The sequence below is a fragment of the Suncus etruscus genome, chromosome 10 (genome assembly GCF_024139225.1).
Source record: "Suncus etruscus isolate mSunEtr1 chromosome 10, mSunEtr1.pri.cur, whole genome shotgun sequence".
In the NCBI taxonomy this organism is placed as follows: domain Eukaryota; kingdom Metazoa; phylum Chordata; class Mammalia; order Eulipotyphla; family Soricidae; genus Suncus; species Suncus etruscus.
Window position 1 is genome coordinate 112,881,631 of NC_064857.1, and position 6,000 is coordinate 112,887,630.

Sequence of the window (6,000 nt, forward strand, 5' to 3'; positions counted from 1 at the left end):
TTTCTTGAAACTTCCTAAGGGTTATATTTATTTATTTGCTTGTTTACTCATTGAACTCTATGCATAGTTGTCAACATATTTCATTTTCCCTTTGCTGTCAGAAGTTTTGACTTTATCAGCCTCATATAGAGAATATAAATTATAATCAAACAAATTAAAAAAGTTCTGTTTGATCAACTAGTAAAATTGTCAGATGTATGAAAAGACTTAGCCATGCAATCTCTTTTTTTTTTTTTTTTTTTTTTTGGTTTTTGGGTCACACCCGGCGGTGCTCAGGGGTTACTCCTGGCTTTCTGCTCAGAAATAGCTCCTGGCAGGCACGGGGGACCATATGGGACACCGGGATTTGAACCAACCACCTTAGGTCCTGGATCGGCTGCTTGCAAGGCAAATGCCGCTGTGCTATCTCTCGGGGCCCGCAATCTCTTTTTTTAAAATAATTTATTTATTTAAGCTCTGTGATTTCAAAAATATTCATAGTTGGGTTTCAGTCATTAAATGTATACCACTGATGTTCCCCATTTCCCACATTTTACAATCCCGCATGTATTTAGGTCAGGCATTCTATTTCTCTCTCATGCTATAAATGTCATAGTAGTTGTTAGTGCAGCTATTTCTCTAATTGCACTCACCACTCTTTGTGGTAAGCTTCAAATAATGCATTGGTCTTTCCAGCCTACAAGTCTATTGTCTCTGGGTATTATTACCATACTGCCTTTAATTTTTCTTAAATTCTACAGATGAGTGAGTCTATCCTGTGTCTATCTCGCTCCTTCTGAGTCATTTTACTCAGCATGATAGTCTCAATAACCATTCATGTATAGGAAAATTTCATGACTTCATTTTTTTCTAGCAGCTGCATAGTGTCCCATTCTGTAGCTGTATCCTAGGGTTTTTTTTAGCCACTCAATTGTTGTCAAGCACCTAGGTTCTTTCCATATTCTGGTTACTATAGTGAGCACTGTAATGAACCCAGGAGTGCAGAGGGCATTTTTTATTGTGTTTCTGTGTTCCTGTGTTATATTCTTATTTCATTCTGGAATGAATCCTACTTGAAATTGGTCTATAAACTACATGATGACGAGTTGGATTCTATTTGCTAGGAATTTGTTGAGGATTTTTGCCTCTGTGTTAATAAACTATATTGCTAGTTAGTTCTTTTTGTTGCATTTATATCTACACTTGGTATCAGGTTAATATTAGCTTTGTAAAACTATTTGGGAGTATTTATGCTTCTTCAATTTTCTAGAAGAGCCTGAAAAATATTGGTAATTGGTCCTCTTAAAATGTTTGAAAGAATTTGTATGCATAGTTGTCAACATATTTCATTTTCCCTTTGCTGTCAGAAGTTTTGACTTTATCAGCCTCATATAGAGAATATAAATTATAATCAAACAAATTAAAAAAGTTCTGTTTGATCAACTAGTAAAATTGTCAGATGTATGAAAAGACTTAGCCATGCAATCTCTTTTTTTAAAATAATTTATTTATTTAAGCTCTGTGATTTCAAAAATATTCATAGTTGGGTTTCAGTCATTAAATGTATACCACTGATGTTCCCCATTTCCCACATTTTACAATCCTGCATGTATTTAGGTCAGGCATTCTATTTCTCTCTCATGCTATAAATGTCATAGTAGTTGTTAGTGCAGCTATTTCTCTAATTGCACTCACCACTCTTTGTGGTAAGCTTCAAATAATGCATTGGTCTTTCCAGCCTACAAGTCTATTGTCTCTGGGTATTATTACCATACTGCCTTTAATTTTTCTTAAATTCTACAGATGAGTGAGTCTATCCTGTGTCTATCTCGCTCCTTCTGAGTCATTTTACTCAGCATGATAGTCTCAATAACCATTCATGTATAGGAAAATTTCATGACTTCATTTTTTTCTAGCAGCTGCATAGTGTGAAGTCTGTGTATGTATGTCTTGTTTAGTGTCTGTCTGTTCTGCATATTTTGTATATAGTTTCCTTTTTCCTAACTTTATCTTCCCCAAATTAGTCTTCCTTATCCTTCCTTCTCTCTTCCTAGTCCTTAACATTTTAATTTTCAGGATTTCACATGTGCAACCCATCTCCTTCACCCACAACTACAAGCTTCCTGATCTCGGCGGGAAGAAGAAATCCATGACTGTTGGAGTTTTACACCATATATGCTGCAAACTTGTTGGAAATGAAGCCACCTGGGATTTGTGTCACAATGTAACACCAGAGAAAAGATTCATGGACAAGACCCACAGTCTCTGGATCCCAGTTAAACTGTGCTATCTGAATTTCTGGTTTTCCATCCACATACAAAATGCTATTGTTGACCGTTTCTACAATGGCTACCCCAAGATTGCACCGATCCCAAAGGAAATACAGAAGCCCAACCAACTTATGATGTAATGATGTAACGCTTGGGGATGCCCCAACACATGGATGACTGTACTGGCCTTCCTTCTTCATTCAGCTTGATGTTATCTCCTGTACAAGGCTTCAACCGGCTTTTCCAGACCCATCAAGTGTCTTCTGCCGGTCCTTTTGGAGTTCCAGACCCCTCATATTTACAGATTGGTATTGAACTCTGTAGAAATTACATCTGTTGTTTTTCCTATAACTGTAATCCTTTGAAGTTATGTTTGGTACTACGCTTCTTTTGACTATCGTAATTAATGTTTTTCTATTTTAGTTTTTAATATTAGGAATCGATGTTTTATTACATTAAGGTTTTGCTTTCTTGACTTTAGGTTTGTGAGTTATATATTATTGTCTATAATTTCCCAAATGATATTTTTGTCTGTTCTCAGGGTTTTTTGCGTGGGTGCATCATAGGCAAAATACTAGGTTTATAGAAGGTTCCATCCATTTTGGATGGGCCCTCAAGTTGTTTATTTACACAGGGAGGGTCTCTGCCTTAAACATTTTGTTTTGGTTTGTGACTTAAGCTCCCATCTATAAATAGTCGACATCAATTTCAGACATCTTATGGACTTCAGACCGGATTAAGAACTTGGACTAGGGCCCGGAGAGATAGCACAGCGGCGTTTGCCTTGCAAGCAGCCGATCCAGGACCAAAGGTGGTTGGTTCGAATCCCGGTGTCCCATATGGTCCCCCGTGCCTGCCAGGAGCTATTTCTGAGTAGACAGCCAGGAGTAACCCCTGAGCGCCGCTGGGTGTGGCCCAAAAACCAAAAAAAAAAAAAAAAAAGAACTTGGACTAAGTTCAGATACCTATTGATCATCATTGCAGTGGCTCCCCACTGTGCAGAGGGTGTATGTGCCACTTCTTCCGAAATAAAGGCCTAGTTCAATGCCCTCAAAGATGGGCTTTCTGGTCTACCTGAACTTGAATGAAAATGGAGCTGGAGAGATAGCATGGAGGCGAGGCGTTGGCCTTTCATGCAGAAGGTCATTGGTTCAAATGCCGGTATCTGCCAGGAGCGATTTCTGAACGTGGAGTCAGGAGTAACTCCTGAGCACTGCCAGGTGTGACCCAAAAACGACCACCACCACCACCTACAACAACAACAAATAAAGAAAAGGTGCTTCTTCTTGCCTGCTACACAACCTTTCTGGTGTCTCTTCGAAAGATCTATGTACGTCTTAGATTTATCTTCTCAGGAGCTTGTAGTTGATTCCTTGATACATGTTTCTGGTTTTAGACACCCTGTGCTTAGGTTAGAAGTTTTTCTTTACATTTTCCTGTGATGCGCTTATGCAAACAGCCGCTCTTTTATTATTGACTAATTTTTCTTTTAATAATTGTAGACAATATTGTTTGTTTACTAAAAACAAAAGGGGGAATTGTTGTGTATGTAAATATTTTGGGGGATTACTATGTTGCTCACCCTAATCTGATTAGGTGATTGTGCCCTACCCTAGGGTGTGACCTGGCATTCTGCCCCCACCCTAGGGTAGGACCTGATTCTGCTTCCACCATTGGTTGGTATCTGATCCCACCATTGGGTGGGACCTGACTCTGGACTATAAGAGCAAGGGTCTGTGGAAGGCGAGAGGCTTTTTGCTGGCTGGAACTGAATCGGAGTCTTTGGACTTCAGTTTTGTCCATCCGAATAAAGCAAATATTTCCACGAGCCTGATTGTCTGCTGCGAGCTGTTTACCCGCCGTTTCACCTCAGAACCGTGGGCTAGACAGGGTGGCAGACACGTGCTCCGAGCTGGAAGAAAAGGGCCTCATTCTCCATCCCTCCATCAGTCAACCTCTTCAGGGGCTGTCCTGTTATAGTTGGGTTTCAGTCATTAAATGTATACCACTGATGTTCCCCATTTCCCACATTTTACAATCCTGCATGTATTTAGGTCAGGCATTCTATTTCTCTCTCATGCTATAAATGTCATAGTAGTTGTTAGTGCAGCTATTTCTCTAATTGCACTCACCACTCTTTGTGGTAAGCTTCAAATAATGCATTGGTCTTTCCAGCCTACAAGTCTATTGTCTCTGGGTATTATTACCATACTATATATATATATATATATATATATATATATATATATATATATTACCATACTATATATCTACTAAGCTACTCTCTTCCATTTATCACTTCAGAGCCAGTATATTCTTGTTAGGTTTTAGCCTGGTTGACCTATCAAGGGTAATAGGGCAGTGCTATGATCTCCCACTATTACTGTGCTGCTATTGATCTCTTTCTATTAATTTGTCAACAATTGCTATCAATATTATACTGGTCCCTCATTGGATATATATATACATATATATATTTAGGAATGCGATTTCTCCATGTTTTATATATTCCTTGATTAAGAAACATCCATATGTCTTTTATAACATTTTAAGTTTAAAATCTGCATCGTCTGATATTAATATGGCCACTCCCACCTTTTTCAGGGGGTTGCTTGCTTGGATCATTGTCCCTCAACCTTTGACTTTGAGTCTATTTTTGTTCTGACTATTCATATATGTTTTTTGTAGGCAGCAAAACATTGGATTCAGCTTTGTGATTCCTTTTGCCACTCAGTGTCTCATATTTTGTGCATTTAGTCCATTAACATTGAGAGAGATAATTGCTATAGGATTGGATTATTGTCATCTTTTTGTAAGTATTTGGTGTGTCTATTGGTCTGTCTTTTCTTAAAGTAGACCTTCCAGCTTGTTTTTTAACACTGTAAAGTTTCTGAGCTGCTGTTTAACTGTGAAGCTGTGTATCCTTCCTTCCTTCCTTCTTTCCTTCCTAGCCTTAATGTAGGTCTGGCTGGGTGAATACTCTTGGCAAAGTATTACTTTTGTTGAGTTTTGTCACTATATTCCACCACTGCCTTCAGGCCTTGAGTGAGTTTGTGACAAATTTGTTGTCAATCTTAAGGATGATACTTTGAATGTAATTTCTCTTTTTAGTCTTGCTGCTTTCAATATTCTATTCCTATCCGTGTGATTCAGCATTGTGATTAGGATGTGTTTCGGGTGCTTTTCTTTAGGTCTATTTTGGCTGCAACTTTTCAAGAATGCAGTATTTGGTTGCATGCACTCCTTAGCTCTGAGAGTTTCTCTGTAATGATGTTCCTGACTGCTGATTCTTCATGGGGATATTCTTTCAGAGTCTCTGGGACGCAAATGTGTGCAGCTGTGGAGCAGTGTGGAGAGTTCATGCTCCTCTGTCTGTTTTTGATTATGAGGATTGCTTCCCTGGTAATGTTTCTGGGTGCTGAAAACAGACTCCCCTTTCTACCTCAGTACTTGATGGCAGAAATTGCTTACCTGGCGACACTTTATATGTGCTGCCACACAGACTTCCCTTCCTGGTCAAGTTCTTTCTGGGTGCCGCCAAACAAACTCCTCTGGGCACTATATTTCTTTTTTTTTTTTTCTTTTCTTTTTTTTTTTTTTTTTTGGTTTTTGGGCCACACCCCTTTGACGCTCAGGGGTTACTCCTGGCTATGTGCTCAGAAATCGCCCCTGGCCTGGGGGGACCATATGGGACGCCGGGGGATCTAACCGAGGTCCTTCCTTGGCTAGCGCTTGCAAGGCAGACACCTTA